The sequence below is a fragment of the Thalia democratica genome, chromosome 2 (assembly GCF_965202585.1).
Source record: "Thalia democratica chromosome 2, ktThaDemo2.hap1.1, whole genome shotgun sequence".
Taxonomy (NCBI): Eukaryota; Metazoa; Chordata; class Thaliacea; order Salpida; family Salpidae; genus Thalia; species Thalia democratica.
In genome coordinates, this window is record NC_139166.1 from 18,268,236 (window position 1) to 18,291,452 (window position 23,217).

The following is a 23,217-nucleotide window of genomic DNA, read 5'->3' on the forward strand; positions in this document are numbered from 1 at the left end:
AAAATTATCTATGATTAATAAAGTTTTTTTTTTTAAACTTTCATACGTATTCAACCCTCTAAATATGGTGTTTTAGTTTTTAAAATGTTAATTAAAATCACTACTATAACTTAAGGTAACAGTCAAAAGAAAACGAGCTTAAACTTTTTTAGTTTACTTTTAGAAACGTCTTTATAGTAAGTTAATAGCATAAAACACGTTATGATGCGTAAAATAGGATAAAAACTTAAAAACTTTCTCAACTAAACATAAAAACTACAAGCTTCTAAAACTATGAACTTATAAAGTAAATTGTAAACACTTAAGTTAAATAAATAATATTTATAAGGCTTTTAAGCCAAATCTTTTTTTAGTTCAAAACTTACAGTTATAAAAAGAAAAATAATAATACTACACGTAATAAATACTGGATGTAGGGTTCTAACCCACGCGGACAATCGTCCATTGGAACTTAAGTCCAACGCCTTAACCACTCGGCCAACCCAGTAGTCGAAGATAAACTGAGTATTTAAATTATATACTACACTATACTACACTATACGTAGCTTTTTTGAATTATAACAGGTAGATTTAAATTCAATTAGAATTCAAATAGAGTTCTGTAGATTATCTTGAAGTTTTTGATTTTACAAAACTGAATAAATACACTTTTTAAATATAGTAATTTTAATTCAGTTTATAATACTTAAATAAAAACAATCACTCTTTTGTGTATGTTTTAGGTTTATTGATTTATAACTTATTTTTTGGGACACGTTCAAAATCCACCCGCAATCAAAATCCACCCGCGATCAAAATCCACCCGATCAAAATCCACCCAATCAAAATCCACCCGATCAAAACCCACCCGAGTCAAAATCCACCCGATCAAAATCCACCCGGGTCAAAATCCACCCAATCAAAATCTACCCGGTTCAAAATCCACCCGATCAAAATCCACCCGGGTCAAAATCCACCCGATCAAAATCAACCCGAGTCAAAATCCACCCGAGTCAAAATCCACCCGTTCAAAATCAACCCGGTTCAAATTCCACCCGATCAAAATCAACTCGGTTCAAAATCCACCCGATCAAAATCCACCCGAGTCAAAATCCACCCGATCAAAATCAACCCGGTTTAAAATCCACCCGCAATCAAAATCCATCCGCGATCAAAATCCACCCGATCAAAATCCACCCAATCAAAATCCACCCGATCAAAATCCACCCGAGTCAAAATCCACCCGATCAAAATCCACCCGAGTCAAAATCCACCCGATCAAAATCTACCCGGTTCAAAATCCACCCGATCAAAATCCACCCGGGTCAAAATCCACCCGATCAAAATCAACCCGAGTCAAAATCCACCCGTTCAAAATCAACCCGGTTCAAAATCCACCCGATCAAAATCAACCCGGTTAAAAATCCACCCAATCAAAATCCACCCGATCAAAATCCACCCGAGTCAAAATCCACCCGATCAAAATCAACCCGGTTTAAAATCCACCCGATCAAAAATCCACCCGGTTCAAAATCCACCCGATCAAAATCAACGCGAGTTAATTTTTTTTCGAAATAAGAATTAATTTCTAATAGAATTTAGTAATATTGAATAAAGTTATATGTTTAAACAACTATTGGTAGAAAAAAGAGTAAGTATTTATAAAGAAGGAAATTTTAGTTTATTTAATAAAATAATTAAAAAAATAAGTTAAACAATATAATTAAACAGCACTAAAAAAAATATTCATAGTAGCTTTACAAGTATTTAAAATGTTTATAATTTATTAATGTTAGTAGTATTGGTGTTACTTTTAAAAAAAGAAGTTAAAAAAAAAAAAAAGAATTACGCACAGTTTTAATCCATTTAAACTTCCTTCTAATTTAATTTCCCAAAGTCAATCATAATTAAATAAAAATATTTACTAAGGATAACTCATAGTAAATTAAAATATCAAAACTATAGAAGTTTATAAATTAGAAGAATCTTTAATAACATTTATTAAACTTAAGAAAATTACAAAAATCAAATACCAAATAATGTGAATTTATGAAAATGTTAATAAAATGTTACAAAAAGAAAATTAAAATATTAATCTAAAATTTTTGAGCTTTTTTTTTTGATGTAAAAATTTTGTGTTTTGTGCTTTACTTAAATTTCAAAATAGTATTACATACAATATTTTATTATATAAAAAAATTCAACTAACAGTGTTTATAAAAAATAAAATATAGATAAAGAACTATTTAAAATTACTACGTGATAATAAAATAAAAATTCTTTGTTAAATTTGGAAAAACTATCACCTATTAATTATATTTTAAACATTATTGTTTTCGACGTGGAAAAGACGTTAAAAGATATTTTTGGTGTGCGACTCGATAACTTTAAGGTATGTTCGTGCAAGAGGACTTAGGACCAAATATTTTGAGCGCTTTTATTTGTCGTTTAGTAAACAATTTATTGACGTTTCTTTTATTAGTAATTTTTAAAAACAGAACATAAATTTTAATATAAAAATACGAAAACTAATTTACTAAAAATATAAATAAGGAATATGTAAGAAATCAATAACTGTTTTAAAACAATTTTATTGTTTTCTATCTAATTTTTGTTATAAAATATTTTTTAGTTATTTTTTTAATTTATACAATAATTTTAGCTGCTATTATCTTTTTTTCAAAGTGTTTAAGTTATTTGAATTTTATTTTATTAAATGTTTTTTTATAAACCATCTATTTTTGAAAAAAACTAAAAATTGTTTCGTCTAAAGTAACTAAAGTTATAAGTTATTTTTAATTAGATAACAACTTAATTTGCTAGTTTTTAACTAATAGTACAGATTAAAAAGCTAAACATTTTTCTGTGAATTCTAAAGTCCTTTACATAAAACAAATATCGACTCTACAATTCATTGAGTTTGCTCAAATAGCTTGTAAATTGCAACTAAAAAAGTTAGTAGTTAGACTTGAGCTAGGGAAATGATATACTTTAGAATTGTAGTAGTAAACAAATAAGTTGAGTTTTTTAGAAATGACACTATATTTATAACAAATATTACGAAAAAAAAACTTATAACATTTTTAATTTATTATTGAAATGTTCTATTTTTACATATGTTCATTAAAAAAAGTATGTATTTCAGACAAGAGAGTTTAAATTCAAGTATAAGTTATTTTATGAATTTTTGTACCAGACTGTATCAACTTAAACAATCGTATTATTAATTTTATTAATAGGTAAGGTCAGTTTTGAAACTGATTAATTGAGTGGTTTTATAAAATTTAATCTCTTTTGGTTAACGTTTTAATTTTAAATTTTCTAATCTAAAACTTTTAATTTACATGCGATAAATTTTCTTGAATTAATTTCCGACAATTTAAGTTAAAAGCTATAACTGCATGTTTTTAATTAATTAGTTGTAAACGTTTTATGTTTTTTTATAAATATAAAGTTGCATAGAAATTGTAATTAAGTAACATAAATTATTATTTACTGTTCAATATTATATTGTTAATTGATATTTTTTAATTCATAGAAATGGAAATGTTATTATTTACCACTATTTTTTTTTAATATAATCTTCATATAAAAAAAGTCCATTTGTTAAAACTTAAGAAATTTTAAGTAATTTAATTAAAAATGAAACAATATTAAAATTAAACAAAATTTTATATTGGTTATAACGAATTTAAACGGTAAAGACAACTATTGTTATAACAAATTGTTTAGTAGACAAATTAACTTTAAAAGCGTGAAAATTTTGTCTAATAAATAAAACCGAAAATTAATAAACATTTAATTTAAAGTTAATATTGGAAAATCTTTAAATGGCAATACAGTAAAGGTAACTATCTAAAGTAAATTAGTGACCTTTTCTTAACAAAGACAACTTTTATAGATAAATATCTTGTTAAGACCTTTCACATTAAAAAATTATATTAAAAAAAAACACAAACTAAATGAATTTTAAACGTTTGCCTTTTACTTTTTTGTAATTAAAAGTAACGAAGATGCAGTTGGATTTAATCAGAGTCGGCAGACAATTGTTAATCTCGGGCCAAATTTCATGTTTCAATTTTTTCCGCGAGCCGTTGTTTTATTCAATTTTTGTTTTTAATCTGTTTTAGTCACGTTTATCTACTTATAGGGATCAGGCCTGGCATATTTAAAATGTATATTTTTTTCTAAAGTCGAAAACTATTTTTTTTAAAAACTTGTGTCATATTATTATTTCTATCATTATTTACAAGGTTATTTAAATTAAATAACAAATTTTTAATTTTCATGATCACTTATCTGTTTAATAATTAAGAAAGCAATCTATGAAACGTTTTGTGTTTCAGAAAACAACACGGTAAACAACAACACAGTGATGCAATAATACAATTAATAAAATTTGATATCCATTTCCTCTTCTGGTTCGGTTTCATAAAGTGTTGTTTTTTATCTTTCTTTCAGTCTTTTGCATTTTGTTGATAGCCATTTCAGGTTGTCATTTACAAGCAACTCTCAGTGACATCTGAAAAAAACTAAGCTTAAAAAACAGGTGTAGATCATTAAAACAGGTGTAGATTTGTTTAAATGATATTTGATTTAAACAGAAATAAATAAACAAGGTGCTTGTTTCGATTCGGTTGGATTTTGACTTTGGTTGATTTTGTGTCGGTAGGATTTTGACTCGGGTTGATTTTAACTCGGATGAATTTTGATCGGGTGGATTTTGACTCGGGTGGATTTTGATCGGGTGGATTTTGACTCGGGTTGATTTTGACCGGGTGGATTTTGAACCGGGTGGATTTTGATCGGGTGGATTTTGAAACGGGTGGATTTTGAACCGGGTTGATTTTGACCGGGTGGATTTTGAACCGGGTGGATTTTGATCGGGTGGATTTTGAATCGGGTGGATTTTGATCGGCTGGATTTTGATCGGATGGATTTTGAAACGGGTGGATTTAAAGTCGGGTTGATTTTGATCGGGTGGATTTTAACTCGGGTGGATTTTGATCGGGTGGATTTTGATCGGATGGATTTTGACTCGGGTTGATTTTGATCGGGTGGATTTTGACTCGGGTTGATTTTGATCGGGTAGATTTTGACTTGGGTGGATTTTGATCGGGTGGATTTTGACCCGGGTGGATTTTGATCGGGTGGATTTTGAACCGGGTGGATTTTGATCGGGTGGATTTTGAACGCGGGTGGATTTTGATCGGGTGGATTTTGAACGCGGGTGGATTTTGATAGTATACCTATTTTTTAATGAGTTTAACAACTAAACTATCGAACACTACTTAAAACACTTTTTTTTTTCGTTGATCCTTACTTACTGTTTTATCTAATTAAGATTATATTATGTTGAATACATGTCCACCGGAAGTCGAAACCGAAACTAGTGCTTGGAAGGCACCAAAGCTAACCGTTACACCATCGATGCTTGTATTGAAATGGAGAAATTACTGTATATAATCTCAAATGAAAATGCAGCTAGCTCTGTACTGCAGTCAAATGCTAGCATATGTGCGTTCAAGCGTTAATTTTTTTGCCGTTAGCTCGACAAAATGATCTATAATAATGCGTTGCAAATTTTCAACGCGTTTTCGCTCGCTAGCAGAATTATACACAGTTTATCTGCTAGTTTAAGCGGTAAACTCTCACGTGGTTTAACGCTTATGGCTATAAACTTGATGTTTATTTGTAAAAAATGTTTAGTTCAAGTCGTGCATTTTACTTTGTAATTGCTTTTGTTTTTATTTGTATGTATCCATACGTGTGACCAAAGAATATTAAGTTTATGATTTTATTAAAATTAATATTTTTAAATCTAAGTATGTTTTGATTAAATGATGACTGAGAAAATAAATTGAGGTGTTTATAAATGATAAAACTAACTGTAGAAATAAACTGCTAAATATATTATAAAATTTTCTAGCTAATGAAAATTTGTTATTTAAATTTATAAACTGATTTAAGTCGTGGATAAGTAATAAATTAACATATCACTATACTACAACTAAACAAAGTATGACAATAAATAAATAACTAAAACTCAATAGTCACTATAAGCTTGTAAGCTTGTCCTAAAAGTTAAACTAAAAAGTTTTACTGATTGTAATATAAATAAAGTTTCAAGTTTTATAAACTAAGTCTTCTTTTGATTAAAATTAATACTAGTTTGAGTACTATTTGATGTTTACAACAACTTTCAATTAATTAAATATTTCTGTTTTGTCACATAGTTGTACATTTATGTTTTGCTAGCTAGTAAAAAGTTGAAATATTTTGTCAAAGCTCATAAGTATATATTTTACACTAATACCAAAATTCTAAATTAATTAAACAGAGAACGTTTATTCTAACAAAGTTTGCACTCTTAAAAATACTACATGATTGAAAATTTAAAAACCTTTCAAATTATTTAAACATTTTTTTTATTTCCTAGTTGTCAGCATAATAGTAAAACTTCTATATTTTTTGAAACAATATTGTTAAAAACGAAAAAATGTATATTTATAGCTAAGTGAGATTCAAATGTTAAAACATATAAGTCTAGTTTTAACTATTTCTAAGGGTAGACCTTCAGCTAATTTAATTTAAATTAAAACTAATCTTGTAGTAATTACTTCTATATATCAATATAAGTTTCATTTAGGCTAATAATTTGCTAAGTATATTTAAAGTCAAATTTTTAACTTAAACAACACAATTGTATTGTACAGCATTTTTTACTTTGTACTATTGAATATGTTCATAAGCTTTCAAAAATCATCAGACCATATGCTTTCGGTAAACTGAAAATGGATTCGTCCTTATTAGGACTCATCAGTCAGTCACAACCGAAAAACCTATAGCCTTCTATCTACAAACGGTTTATCATGCTTTCACATGAAGCAACCATTTGATGGCATTGATCAGTAACTTCAGCATTGTCTTTTGCTGTACAACGTTCAATACATTGTCCACTAGGCAAGACATATGGATTGCTCGTATCAATCAACAAAAACTGATGATCAGATGGAATGACTGAAGTCTGATGATCAACTCTTTTGTTAAACTTGAGCTTGTCTCACGGCACACGATAGTCCAGGCTTCTGCACTGCAGACTTTCGCCGATTTTTTCGTCGTTTGAAGCTTTCAAAGAGAGTCAATTCAAGGTACAACAAGTTTATATACGCAATATTACACCTAATGGCAAGTGTTTCAGTAGTGTAGTGGTCATCACGTTCGCCTCACACGCGAAAGGTCCCCGGTTCGAGCCCGGGCTGAAACATTTTTACTTTCATTGTACAAAAAGGTTTCATTTTTGTCAAACTTTTTTATTAAGTGTTTCGCTTATATTGCATGTAATTAATAAGTATATTTTTGTTTGTAAGCTGGAAGTTTAGTAAAATTTTCTATCTTTTTAGTTCTGGTTTTATTTGTTTTGAACTTTTTAAGTGATTTATTTATTGATTATTGTGAATTTAATTTTATCTAATTTTAGATCTTCTAGTTTTATTTAATAAGTGAACAGCTAATATTTTTGATACAAAAGGTATGTCAACTTTTATAGCTGAAAAACATAGTTAAAATAAAACATTGCATTTCTTTACATCGATGACAAAACAAATATTAATATCGAACAAGCAAGTTTTTTTTTATTACACATACTTATTTTCTTGTTTATAGCTTCAGATAAACTATTAGCAGAGAAAAAGAAAAAAATCTACTAATATCAAAGATACCTTATGTTTAAAAATAAGTAGTCTAAAAATTGTGAAAAAATCTTTTATTTTTAGGTTCGTAGAAGTCAATGTTTATAAACGAGAATACTAATTTGAAAAGTACAACTTTACTTAAGAAAACAATTTAGTAGATTAACATAAGTTTTTTTTTATAAACTTTGTGTTGTACTTAATTTTACACTACTTTTCGTTATTAAACTGACGGACGTTTCTCTGTTTAAAAAAAATTAAGACAGTTCTGCGGGTTTATCAAAGTTTTCCAAGTAACTTTGAAAACTGTTACTTGGAAGCTTTAAATAAATCCGTAAAAATGTTTTAACTTCATTAACACGGAGAAACGTGCGTCAGTTGAATAAAAAAAGTAGTGAGCAAATTGTTGTTTTTCTGCGAAATTATTTCGTTAGCAAGTGTATTTGAGTTGTTTTAATAAATATTTAAGTGTAATAAACTTGTCATAACAGCAATTCTAAAGCATTTTACGTAATTACTAAGTGTTTCATGTAGCTTTAGGTATTTAATTTTATATTTATCTTGGTTCTCTCAATATACATATTTTTATTTAAATAAAATTGGTTTTATAAATAAGTTACGACTCATGAAAGTCTAATAAAAAATTGTTACAAAAGATATTCGGTATTTAAAAATTTCAACATGAAAAAATGTACAGATAATTTTAAAAGCAATCTGTTTTTATTAAAGATAGATTATGGCATTCTTATATGTCATTTATAAATTATAATTAACTAATTCAAGAAATAAATGATATTATGACTTTTATATAAAAACACTGAGTCGTAATACTGTTTGGAATTTTTGTTTTTAAAACATTTATTAAGCTTTATTTATCTAATTAGTACGACACTGTCAAATTTTTACTAGTTTGTTGTTTAAATTAGACCATAAAAACTTAAAATTTTTGCTATTTTCTTGTATTGTAATACAAAAACCTATAACTTGCTTGATTAAACCATAAAGCGTTGTCATTTATTTACTTATATTTTTACTACGTTAATTTAGTAGCGTACCATTAAATTATATTTAGTGACTTGCTTAAACTAAAGTTTAAATAATTGTTAAAACAATGAAAAAATAAAAACCTTTCATTACATAAGTTACAAAGCAACTTTTAGTTTTAAATATTACTACATGAGCTTGTTTTATATTTATAGCTGTTGCTTAATTTGTACATATTCTAAACTAACAAAAAAAATTTTTTGCTTAAAAACATTTTACTTTATACATTTTGTAAACGTTGTAATCACTTTAGAATTTCAAATATCTTAATATTTACTAAATATATATTAAAAAAAAAAGTTACTGAAGTTTAAAGTTAACGTGAAGTTAAGTTTATTTTCATGTAATCAACGATGTATATTCAACTTTAAGTTTCCATTTTCTTTACTACTAAACAATTTTAGCTGTACTAGTTTAGTAAGGTTTAATTACAGTTTTAACCTAAAAATTTATAGTTATTTTTTGCTTCTACATTCTTGCATTTCGTAATTTGTATAAAACTTAAAACAAAACTGTTCAAATTGTTATGGTTTTACAAAGGGTTTCACTCTAATCAAATAATGCTTGAAATATAAATAACTAAGAGCTTATCATTATTGTTTAATATTGTTTTTATTTTCGAAAACTGTTTTGAGAAATTGAATTAATTTACAACATTCACAGATGATAAAAGACTTTAGTTGCACTGTTATTTAAATTTAGTTGAGAAATTTCTGTTATAAGACTTTTATTAATAACTTGTTATAAAATTAGTTTTAAAAATATAGATAAGTGAAATAAGACTTAAGCTGATAACTATTTAATGTTGTTACTAAAGTAAGAAGCATTACGCAGTAGTAAAAATAAGTAGAAGTTTACACTACTAACCAATACAATTTATACTATCAAAAAGTATAACCAGCCTAAAATTTGAATCCAAGACTTCCCTCACTCTGAAAAATCACAACTACAGATTAACGGGCCACTTGGTAAATGAGATGTATTGCATTTATAATCTTGCCAACCAGTGGCGTAGCGAAGTATTTTGGTCAGGGGGTGCGCAATTATTTTATAAAAAAAAAACCTAAATTATAACTTTTGTAATAGATCTTATATAGATATTTTTATAAGTAAAAAAGTTGAAAAAAAAATCATTAAGTAAAATAAGTTCGAAGTAACTGTTATAAAAATTACTTATACATTACAAAATTAAACAATTTAAAAAAAAGTATAAATTTCATTACTATTACTTATACTTGCACAAATGTAAACTTATTAAATAAAAATTGTTTTTACTACTAACAGTAAACTTTATATCTTTAAAAATGATTATATTCAATAAAACGAAAGTATCTTTTTTATTTACGAAAAACATACCAATCTCTTTAATATACAATAAAACAGTGATAAGAACACCTCATTGCACATAATTTAAATAAAGTTACACATAAGTTAAAATAGATCAACTTTATAACTGTTATTACAGTTTATTACAACTTTGTAAAATAGTTAAAGATATGTTTTTTAAATTTAATTCATCTGATTGTATTTGTTTAAAATAAATATCACAAACAAAGTTTATTTCTCATAGGCCGACACGCTTTTTCTCGTATGTTTACAAAAATAAAGATCAGAAAACTAGCAGTAGTCTTAAACATTTATTGTAGCATAAAAAAAAAACTTGTAAAATTGTTTAATTTTTCTTTAAGCGTGACGTATTTTTGTAAACTTTTTGTAGAAAAATCTGCCATAAGGTTATACTACAGCGGTGCACTAACTAGTTGCGTACTTTTTGAGTCTAAAATCTTATGAAGTTAATGAGGTTATAGAACTTTTCCTTATGGAGTTTTTCATCAACATCGGTGCGCATTTTCGTTTGCGCACCGAATCAGTATATTGGGTAATTTCTCTAACTTGTCACTAATTAGTATTCGAAATTTCATTTAGCTTTTCGAATACTTGATAAACTTAGTTGAAAAAAGGCAAATTAAGCAGAAAAAATAAACAATAAAGAATAAATATTTTACATTTTTTTTTTACTTCTTTTCTTTTTTTGGGTGGCACGCATGTGCCAGTGTCCCTCCCCACGCTACGCCCCTGTTACCAACTATAAGTTAGAACACTGCACTTCAAGAGACCTTAAACTATTTTAATTATATTTTTTACAAGTAAAATAATCGCTTCACAGTCTTTAAAATACTTAAGAAGTATGAAAAATAAATGTAATTTTGCACTTATCTGAAAATATTAATTTAAGCACTTTTTAAAAGCTTACTAAAAAGCTTTAAAATAGATAATTTATTTAAAATAACTATAAACACTATTACATTATATACCACTTTAGTTTTGTAACTTAGGTAAGAAAATAATACATATATCAAATATAAGCATAACCTAATTAAAAGTGTTTTATTATTTATCAACATTTAAAAAACAACAAAACTTTCAAAAATACTACACTTTGACTTCTTTAACCTACAGGTGATTTTAGTAAACAAGTTTACATGATAGTGTATTAAGAACTTACATACTTAACTTAACTTTCATGTGTTTAAAGTGTTACAGCTTAAAAGCTTAACTTGAAGTCTGAAAAACATTTGTTATCTATATTAAATAGAAGTTATTTTATACTTAAAATAGAATTTATTTATCAATTTAGTATACTAGTTTCATCATGCATTTAAATAATATACCATTTTATGAAACGTAAATTGTTTTAGTATTAATTTATTTTTATAAGATTACTCGAAAATCATTAAACTTTTGTGCTACAACTAGACTAAAAAATGTGTGTAATAAGCTTTAATAAAATTTTAACTGAACAATTTATAACAGAACAAAAAATGTGGAGGTAAAAAAAAAATTGTAAATATTTTTGTTTTTGTAACTGACAACAAAAACAAAGTAATTCAAACAAGTAACTTATTTACTAGTTTAAATTAGGCTGTTATTGTTGCTAGACTACACAGAAACTGTAGTATCTGATGCTAGACTGTTATTATTGCTAGACTGTGTATCAAGTATGTGTTGATGCTTATTTAAGTAAAGCTAAGTACTTTTATAAAATAATTATTTAAGGTTAACTATTAAGTTTCTTAATTTTAATCACAACTAGTTTTCGATACTTATACTATGTTTGAATAAGTAACCATATAGCATCTGAAAAATTTAACTGTTAACATAATGTTAATATTACAATCATTAATTTAAACAAATTTAAATTTAAACAAACAGATTAAAACTAATAAGCTTAAGATTTGAAAAGAAAGTTTTTTTTTTCTATTTTAGTTAAAAATATTTGGCTTACGCTGAGTTATATTTTGAGCGAACGTTCAAATTTTATAATTACATCAAAAGAGCCTTAAGTTCTAAGGTATAAATATAAATTGAATTTTAAAGTATTATTTTAATTTTCTTAAAAAAGTAAGAAACTCAAAAATCGTATGTTATACATAGAATATATCAGTATTATATAAAACATGAACCAAAGATAAGTTGGTGTAGTAAACAATTTGAATTATACATTCTTGGAAGTCACTAAAAACAACATCACTATAAACCACAATGTTTTATATACGTACAAAATATAGACTTCATGAGTGGCCGGTTAACTCAGTTGGTTAGAGCGTCGTGCTAATAACGCGTTTCGATCCCCGTACTGGCCATATATTTTTTTATCAAAATGAATTAATTATTATGATTAATTGTTATTTTTAATCGTCATTAAACTATTTATTTAGTAAACAATTTTAGCTGCTTTAATTTTTCTTAATCATAAATTATTAATTTAATTTTTGTGTTATTCACTCTAGCTATAAAATATTACAGTTTTTATAATTTCACTATATATCATATGAATTGAACGTTAAAAGAAAATTATAAAAATAAAAATTGTTAAAAAAATGTGAAGTTCTAAATAAACAAGCAACTTCTTTTTGACTATAAAAGTTTTATTGGAGTAAAATTAAAATCTTAGTATTAAAATTAATTAAAATCTTGCAAAAGTGTCTTCGTGCATATTTGACCCGTTCACATACTTGTTAGCTATATACAAAGCTTCAAGAAATAAGTTGGTTATGTTAACAAATATATTAGGAAAAAAAAATTATGAAGAATATGACACTACCAATAAAACTTATCAATATAAAAGTATATAACATAGAAAAACAATTCATATACTAAACTTCATGACTAAAATTTAATACCGTTATTTATGCATAATAATGTATCTATAAAACATATTTTAATTAGTAGACCAGTATGTGTGAATAAAAATGAATTTTATTTTTAGGAAACTATCTAAAAACAACTTACATAAATTAAAAAAATATATTACTTTAACGTAACTTTAAAAGCATTATTTATAAATAAATTGATAACAATTGTTAACCGGTAATACACAATAAAAGAAACCAATGAGAGTTTGAATTAAAATTTATCAAACAAGTAGCTGTAACAAGACTTTACTGCAAGCGCCCGGCTAGCTCAGTCGGTAGAGCGTTGGACTCTTAATCCAACGGTCGTGGGTTCGAGCCCCACGTTGGGCGTGGTTTCTTATTGTTTTTTGGTGAATGAACTATCTTTTGATAATAACATTGTTTTATTACAGCTGATTTTGTGTTTTTTATTTATTTTTTTTAATATCAAACAGAATCTAAAACAACATATTGTTTAAGCAGGGTCAACAGAACAATATTTATGAATGTATATTAAAAAGAAAATAGGTACAATTTATGACCTTTTTTTTTAACGATATTTTCTAGTAAATATAAATACTAGTTAACTTTAAATGATAGTACATAATTAAGTAGGTGAGCTTGACTTTTGATTTTTGACTTGACTACTAAACCATGAAAAAATACAGTTATGTAAAAATTAAAAACAAGAGTATTAGTACATTCCAACAAATAACTAGCTACTTGAATTTTTTTTTCAATATCTTGTATCTAGTCATGAAAGTAATTACTGAATTACTTGCTTACTACTTGATTCAAACTTTATAATTTCAAAATAAAGTACAGTTAAAAATTGTATATTTACATCAGTAGTCCTTCTACTATTTTTATTAAAGTTTCATAAAGCTTGCTAAAATTAGTTTGAAATTATTCATTTCTACTTAAAACATTTACATCATTCCATTCTTACATGCAAAGTATTTCACTACTGTACCAAAAATACAAAAGTGCGTGGACCAGGAGTCGAACCCGGAACTAGTCCTTAGAAGGCACCAATGCTAACCGTTACACCATCGAAAAATTACTGTATATAAACCCAAATATCAAGGCAAGTAAATCTGTAGCTCACTCGAATGCTAGCATATGTTCGTTCAAGCGTTATTTTTTTTTGCCCTTAGCTCGACAGAATGTGCTATAATATTTCGCTGCAAATTTTAAACGTGTTTTTGTTCGATAGCTTTGACGCTCGTTGAAAATAATCACGTGGTTTAGTAAACTGCAAACTTACAGAGACGTTTTGCTTGTCGGTCGTTGAATTTTAATTTACGTTGTTCGTTAGCTATTGTTTAAAACTAATTAGTGAATTTCTTGACGTCATATTTAAGTTTTAGCTACTATGGTTTTAAAAAAAATTGTTTATAATATAGAACTAACGATGAATGGTGTTAATAGTCCAATCAAAATTTAAGTATTTTCCTACAGCTTTCATAGGTGAAAAAGAATACCTTAATAGCTTACGCTATCAAGAATAATTATTATATACTACATTTCAGATGAATCATAAACAAATACTTGTTGAATTTTTTTTTTCAAATATAAATACCAAATTCTCATTAGCTACAAAAAATACTAAATTCATTAAGTTATGTTAATTTTAAAGCTATGGCTTAAATTTTCTTAATTTAGTAAAGTATAAATAAAATTATCATTCTCATAGCCACTATTTAATTTATAATCTAATAAAATAGCTTTGTATGAATTAAATGTTAACTAAAGATTAATCGTACTTATGAAAGGACTCTATCAACTATTTTTTATTATGCAATTTCAACTACCACAACCTTACGATTTTTAATGGGATCAGAAGATTAAACTAGGCTAAATATTTTTATCCAAGTATAGTCTTGAGCAATTTGTAGAATAGTTTACTGAACGACAAAAATAAAATACCAAAAGTGTTTGGTCCTAGGACCTGGTGCACAAAAAAACGTTTCTGTTATCGAGTCGTACACTACAAATAGAATACAATTAAGGACCTTTCCAAATAAATACATTTAATAAGAAAGAAATAGTTCCCTGGTTTTATTGGTCATCATCGTGCTTACACAAACGTAAAAAAAGGATATACCTATTAATGTTTTATTCACAAATTTTACTTACTGCTTATGGTATGTTTGAATGCAAACATTTTAATTGTCTAAATTGACACGTCTAAAAACATTAATAATTTTTAGTTTTGTTTTTTTAACAACCGGCTTCTAAAATGTTTGACAAAGTTAGATATCAAAGTGACAACTTGGTTTTAACAAAATTTAAGTAAATTTTGATATTTTTACAAAATTTCTCAACTTTTTTCTACTAAGCTTAAGTAGTTGCAACTGTAAATTTGTTTCAGTTTTCAACCAAATAATGTCTGTTATTATTTAAATAAACGAAAATAAAATGGTAAATTAGTTTTATAAATAAATAAGCTAGTTTTAAATTGTGATATACAAATTTTGGTTAGTGTTACTATCAAAATTTTCTAGTTTGTACATGAATTGTTTTACTGTAATAAAGATGAAATAACATTTTTAAAATAAATATTCTATTTAAAAATGGTTATAATTTAAAAATGAACAAAAACTAAATATTTAGCCGCTAATAAAATAGTTAAAAAAAAGTAAATACTAAAATGCACTAATATTCAAGTCGCATAAAATCAAAGCTAAATGAACACTTGATTGTTTATATCATCACAACAGTTGCTACTTTTGATAAGCAAATGCAGATAAGCTGCATTTGATAACCACTTGGTTTATATACTATAAATTTTAAGTTGAAACAAGCATTGTTGGTTCAGTTGTAGAATTCTCGCCTGCCACGCGGGAGGCCCGGGTTCGGTCTCGGACAATGCACTTTTGCTTATTTGATTGATTGTTGTCTTAATTTAGTTTGTTTTATTTTTTCTTATCCGAGAGAATGAATTATTTAAAAAAGATTTTTTTTTAATTTCTTTTCAACAAAAAAAAGGAAAATTTTATAATTTACTTTTTTAAATTTTTTAACGAGTTTCCCCTAAAAACTTAAAATTTATTATTTTGGTTTTTTATTGAAGATAACGAGTTGTTTTATACAACAATAATAACCAGTATAACAGTTTTGTTTATTTTTCATTACTTACTGCTTAATTTTTCAAACTATAAACCAGAGAACAAATTATAATTGTATGCTTTTTGAGCTCGTACTTTAAACACAGCCAAAAAAGTGCAAATTTATCTAAATTATTGTCCTTCATACTAAAGCTAAATCTAAATTACTAGTTATTTAATATATAAACCAGAGTCTCTGTAGTCTATTAAGTTTTTAAATGACTTTTTATTTGGTTTAGAAATTATTGAAAGTCATGATTTTAGTTTTTCTTCCTGGTCTTATTATATCACCTCTAATTGTAAACTATACCATAAATACTTTTCTATGATAACTTTATATAAACTAAAATGTGATCCTAGTTTAAGTGTTTTTGAATCTAAATAAATCACAGTTTCACTGTTTTTTATTTTCTTTTAACAACTAAAACTTAGTCCGGCTTTTTTGAAATAATTTTTATTAATGTTTCAACTGTGTTGTACATGATTAAGAAAATCATGTTTTGTTTAATGCATTTGAATAACTTGCTTGGTGTGTTTATTAACTTTGTACTAATTCGTATTAGTTTTTATATATTTTAACCAAACATTTTTAAAACTAAACTTCTTAACACTTATTTAAAGGAACAAGTTTTTCTTAAGAATAAGTTACACTTTCTACACAAACTTATTACTTAATCAAAAAGTTCGAACTTAAGCGGCAGAATTTTTACATTTAAAATTAAGTATCAAGGTTATTTGTTATTCTTAGCATTGCCTTTTTGTTTTTGTAATCATAAAACAATGATAGATCAATCGGCTTTTGTTGGTTACCATTAATATATAAATGGTGCAAGTTTCAATATTAACGACAGAACTAACTTAAAAGTATAACAATTATTTCAATAAAGTCTTCTAGATATTTGTTTTTTGAAAATAAAAGATGACAACAATTAAATGAATTATTTTTATAATACTGCCTTTAAATACTTCATTAATAATTTTTAACAGTATCTTTCGCACGTTGCTTGTGGTTGGTCTGATGGACCAGGTTGGCTACGGCGCGAAGAGTGTGAGTCAACACCCCTTTTGTTAATCCCTCTGTTTATATTACGTTGGCTACAGCGAGTTTCGGGGTTGTTGACCTTGTCTAAAGTATGATGTATGTTCTCTTTAGAGAACATACTATCCTTTTTGGTGGGCTTGGATCTGTTACTCATTGTGCTATACCAAGAGTTAGGTGTGGCCCACTAGTTTATTTTAAAATTAATTAAAGTTGGTTTGTAAATTTCAGAGATTTATAAGAGTACCAAAAGCTGCTTGCTACTTTAATTAATTATCAACAACAAAGCTTATTTATTCAAATTTATGTAAAACAAAATTACAGATAATTTCAATATAATTAAGTATTAACACCAAAGTTTATTTATTCAAATTTATGTAAAACCAAAGTACAAATAACTTCAATTTAATTTTATTAACAGCAAAGTTTATTTATTCAAATTTATGCAAAACCAAAGTAAAATTAACTTCAATTTAACTTTATCAACAGCAGAGTTTATTTATTCAAATTTATGCAAAACCAAAGTAAAATTAACTTCAATTTAATTTTATCAACAGCAGAGTTTATTTATTCAAATTTATGCAAACCAAAGTAAAATTAACTTCAATTTAACTTTATTAGAAATATCAATTTAAGAGACAGAACTAAAAATAAGAGATTAGTAACAATACTCACAATTTAGCACATAGAAAAGTTAAGCTTGAGCTGCCACACATCTAATAATCTCAATATAAGGCGTAATTTAGAAAGTTAACAAATTAAAAAAACCCCTAATTAGAGAAAACTCTTTTGCTGAATTTAATTTATAGCCAGAGGCGTTACATTTTCCCCTCTTATTAAATATTTTTAGAATTTTAACTTGGGTTTTTTAGATAAACATTAGTTTTAAGGTGTTAAACGTTTGTTAAACTGAAAAAAACTTTAAATATAGTCAAGGTGAAAACCATTATACACTAGAGCACTCAACTTAGAGATATATAAGCATGCAACATAATTTGTAATTTACATGTAATAATCAGAAATAATATTTTAAGAGATACTTATGATCATCAACTTTATGTGCTAGAAGGTACTTGCATATAACAATCTTTATGAGCTAATTCAAAATCTGGATTTAAACACTCTACTAGCTATTTTTAAAGTAAAATTAAAACTATAAGTATTTAAATGTAGTAAATGCTTAAGACACTTTTTAAGTGTGGTAAAAATGCTTTTTTTTAACAAAATAAAAAAGAAATTCTAAAGAAATTGTAAAGAAAAGACTTTTTTAGATATAAATTTACAAATTCCTAATTACAATCATGAGTCAAATTTTTTTTTAAAAGTCAATGTTTACCGTTCATGATGATGGTTCCTTACTCTTACACTGGAGGTTGAGGCTCGGCCTCTTCTTACTCGCCATCTCCTCCTCTTCTCTGGTTGCTCCAGCTGCGGCCGCTCTTCTTGTAGTGGTTCTCCCGGAACTCTGGCGGGAAGTTTGGCTCCACTGACGTCCTTCTCCGCGAATTAATCGCTGGCGACCTGGCGTTGTTCACCATCGTCATCAACGCCAACGGATTCGAGGGTCTGCTTGACATCATCAGCAGACGGGTTGGCATTGCCCCCATGGCATCCGAAGGTGTGCTGCCATGTATGCATTTCCAGACGAATCGACATCGTCACTACAATTCTGCTGTACTTAGTGGCAGCCTGTTCTTATTAGAATGGTTCATTCTGAGGTCTCTGGGGTGTGACAGTTCGACTTACCCCACCAAACTAGATGAGTGAAAGTTACTGAGCCATGATTTTTACAATTTGCTTGGCAAGCTTTCCTAGTGCATTTTCGAACGAATAATGAGCATTTAATATGGTCCACAAAGTTCACCATTACATGTTGTCATACACACAAAAAAGTGAATATTAGAAAAGCTTAGATTTAAAAATTAACATAAACATGCTTTTTAAATTTAAAACTATAAAGTTTTTTAAAACATTAGAAACCACCAAACTGTAGATAGCAGGTTTTCTTAAAAAGTTTTTTTGTGTTTTAAAAAAAAAAAAAAATAATAATAATAGTTTCATTAAACAAGAGACAACCAAAACTCCATGCAATATAGAAAATTTTAGATTTTTATATAAATTATCACACAGTACCTATTTTAGCTAAGATAATTACAAAAAAAAAAAATACATGTCTATAAGATACTAATTTTTAATGGTTGTACAAATAAATATAAAATCAAAAACCCCATTAATTTTAAAATTAAAAAAAATCTTAAAGTTAAGTCATTTAACAGTAATATAAATAATGCAAGCAGCTTCTAGGTGTTGTACAAAATAATCAGTGAAAATCAACTGTTGCTTATTTGAATAAGCCCTTAAGTAGTATTCATCTAAAAAGTACCAAATATCTTTTTATGCTTGTACAAAAAAAGGAAGAAATCTTGGAGTTTACCAATCAGAACCAACGGTTCTCCATTGTAGCAGTTGTCAACCAGTTTTGTAATTTCCTAGTTTTCGTCGCTACTGCTTTCTTCCTGGCAGTTAATTACTTTATCCCAGTTAATCACTTTTTTCCTTTCCCTTAAATTATATCTGTTTTCGGGAATTTCATCACATTTACTCTCTTCCAATTCCTCTCTTGGGTAATATGCCTTAACATTTCTAATTGACACTTTTACTACCCCACCGTTTTTCTGAATGAACATTGAGTGTTCAGAGGCATGAAGCACCCTGTATGGCCCATGGTATACTGTAGACAATTTCTTTTTGTTGGCACGCTTCACCCAAACTTTCTCACATTGGAATAGGGAGGGTTCGTAGTATTCCTTTCTCTCTTTGTGTCGTTGGTGTTTACGAGTGATACCAGACATAATGTTGAGGAATAACCTTGTATCCGAATGATTGTACTCAAACTTCCCATCTTCAACCTTTTTGTCAACAAAAATCTGGCCAGATAGGTTCACACACATTCCTAGAGCGTATTGAGAGGGAGTGTATGGTGAGCCTTCAATGGAGGTGTTGTTGATAGTGGCCGTAATCATAGGCAACCTTAGTGCCCAATTGGTCTTTGTTTTTTCTGCTCGCAAAGCTTGGTTGATTGTTCTGTGCTGGCGTTCGATGAAGCCGTTGCTTTGAGGGCTGTACGGTGGTACAAACCGGTGGTCCACTCCCAGTTGGATGAAGGCATCAGACAACAACTGATTTGCAAATTCTTTTCCATTATCACTCACAACCACCTGAGGTGTCCCGAATTAGCTACACCAACTTTGCATAAATGCGTTCCTCACTGTCATGGCTCTCTTATCAGGAATAGGAGTCGCCACAAGGAATCCCGTTCCGCGGTCCTTTATTGTAAGAACATGACGACAATTATTTGAGACTACGTTCATGGGTCCTATGAGATCCATATGAACAAAACTGAGCCTAGTTGTAGTTTCGGGAAAGAATCCGATCTTTGGCCTGTTATGGCGGATTACTTTAACCGCCTGACACTGAAGACAGGTTTTGACCCAACGGGTCACATCTGCCCTCAGGGTTGGCCACCAGAAGTCTTTGGCTACCGCATCAATTGATTTTTCCACTCCTAGATGTAGGACCTGATGGGCCGCATTAAATGCCTGTAATCTCAGACTTTCAGGCAAAATTGCTCTTTTGTTTCCGACCTCTACAATTTCAGCAATGTTCTCGGGCTTGCTAAACTCAACTATTTTTTTCAGTGTTTGGGCTGTTTCAATCAAGTCAGGTTCACTTTGTTGCAAGAGAGCCAGAGAGTTCCTGTCGATCCTTTCTGGTGTGATTATCTCCTCCTCTATCTCCATGGACTCGTCTTCGGAGACTTCGTCTTCAGAGTCGGAGTACCACATTTCCTCATAGTCTGGATCCGTTTCGTACCTACCCATGTACATCGTTGCCGCTTGTGGTGGTCTGCTAAGAGCGTCTGCCACCACATTATCTGTGCCTTTAACATGGATGACGGTCGGGTTGTATTCTTGTATTCTTTGGAGATGACGTTGCACGTAGGGGGATTGATCTGTCAACTCCTTCTTTAATGCGTTACAAAGGGCCATGTTGTCAGATCTTATTATTAGTTGTCGCCCATAGATTCGACTGTGGAAATGCTTAATTGCCATAACTAAACCTGTTAGCTCTTTGTAGTATGTACAACGTGCTCGTTTGTTTTCCGGAATGCTTCTTGAAAAGAAAGCAAGAGGTACCATCACATTTTTATCGTTTAGTTGTTCTAGTGAGGCACCTGTGTGGGTGTCCGAGGCATCAGAGAACAAAATGAGAGGTTTACCCTGGTCTTCAAACGACAGGGTGGCTGCGTTAGCTAATGCTGTCTTTGTGTCCTCAAACGCTTTGATATGAGAATCGTCTAACTTCAAGATGGTTCGGTTGGTCTTTTTTGGTCCCCCTGATATTGCGCTTAAGGGGGCCAAGATCTCTGCTAAACCAACAATAAAGGAATGGTAGTAATTCGCCATCCCCAGAAACCTCTTGAGATCTTTGCGCGTAATGGGTACGGGGTACTCTTTAATGGCCGCTACTTTTGAGGCTTGTACATTGATCCCCTCTACGCCGATCACGTGCCCGAGAAATTCTAATTTCGACTTAGCAAAGGTAGTCTTTTTTACATTCAAGAAGAGTCCGTATTTTGACAGGGTTTCAAATACTTTCCTCACATGATAGATATGCTCCTCTTCCGTGTAAGAATATATCAATATGTCGTCAAGATAGACATAAGTGAAGTCTTCGCATTCCCTCAGCAAGGCCTCCATTACCTGCTGGAATTTCATCGGTGCGTTTTTCAAACCAAAAACGCACCGATTGGGAATGAAAACACCACTATGAACGATAATTGCAGCACATTTTTGGGAGCTGGCTGCGAGAGGCAGGCTGTAGTATGCCTCTTTCAAATCCAAGTTTGTGAAATATCTCGTACCGCCAGGGATGATCTGGGCAAGTTCGTCAATTCTAGGTAATGGGTAGCTTAACGGCCGTGTTGCTTTGTTCAGCGTGGTATAGTCGATACACACGCGCATACTACCGTCTTTCTTTTGTACGCAAGTAACTGGAGATGCCCCTTCGGTTGCCTCTCCTCTAGTCACCACTCCCCGATATAAGAGGTCGTTGAAGTGGTCTTGTATGGCTGCTCGTCGGCCACCAGGTCTCCTGGCTTTGACCATGGCAGGCTTGTAATTATCCAATATTATCTCGAGCTCGTAGTTGTGCTTTGGCTTCGCGTGGTAGGTTGGCTTCCTGGTAATTTCAGGGAAGTCCATTAATAGTCTTTTGCATTTTTCTTCTAACGGAGTCGTATTCTTACCACCCAGATTGATGTGGTTGACTGAAGCGACTATAGGGGTTGGCAACTCAGCAGGTGCGAACAGTCTAGCTGATTCGTTTGACCCCATCTTGCATAGTTGAGAGGTAGATGGCAGGATCGCTAGTTCGTTCTTTCTTAACAGGTCCATGCCAATAATTCCAAAGTGGCGTGATTCTTGAGTAACCCAGAACGAGTGGTTGATGGGTTCTAAATTCCCCAATTGAAGTTAGACATCCGCGCTACCAATAGGGTGGGTTGTTTTGTTACCAAACCCTTGGATGGTTCTACTTTGTTTAGGAAAATATTTGTCTATACCGTTAGTCAATTCCTTCAGCAGGATTGAAATTTCGGATCCGCTGTCAACCAAAAAGATGACATTTGTGTTTGAATCCGCTACAAATAGTAGGCCCTGAGGGAGGTTCTTCGGTTTGGGTGCAGGGAATTTATTTAGTTGAAATGTCCATTTTTTTACACTTTTATCTTTGTTGTGATTGGTAGTGTCGAGAGATTTTTGTTGTGGTTCTGGCTGCGGTTGCGCTGACCGTGTGGACTGCCCGTTGTGGTGCTGGCTAAGGTAGCTCGGATCGTTGGCGCTGGTCGTGGAGGTGCTGGCTTCAGTGGCGCTGACCGTTGACGCTGGCCCTGGTGATGCTGGCTGTGTTTGCGCAGACCGTTGGGACTGCCCATTGTGGTGCTGGCTAAGGTGGCTCAGATCGTTGGCGCTGGTCGTGGAGGTGCTGGCTTCGGTGGCGCTGACCGTTGACGCTGGCCCTGGTGATGCTGGCTGTGTTTGCGCAGACCGTTGGGACTGCCCATTGTGGTGCTGGCTAAGGTGGCTCAGATCGTTGGCGCTGATCGTGGAGGTGCTGGC

General features: G+C 29.8%; 3 non-coding genes across 3 annotated transcripts; 2 read left to right on the forward strand and 1 right to left on the reverse strand.

Annotated features, from left to right (window-relative positions):
* Nucleotides 1–404: 404 nt before the first annotated feature.
* Nucleotides 405–487, reverse strand: Trnal-uaa (transfer RNA leucine (anticodon UAA)). Its single transcript has one exon. It is a non-coding gene; the product is annotated as a tRNA-Leu (tRNA).
* Nucleotides 488–7,173: 6,686 nt separating this feature from the next.
* Nucleotides 7,174–7,246, forward strand: Trnav-cac (transfer RNA valine (anticodon CAC)). Its single transcript has one exon. It is a non-coding gene; the product is annotated as a tRNA-Val (tRNA).
* A 5,921-nt stretch (nt 7,247–13,167) lies between these two features.
* On the forward strand, nt 13,168–13,240 carry Trnak-cuu (transfer RNA lysine (anticodon CUU)). The gene has a single exon. It is a non-coding gene; the product is annotated as a tRNA-Lys (tRNA).
* Nucleotides 13,241–23,217: the final 9,977 nt, after the last annotated feature.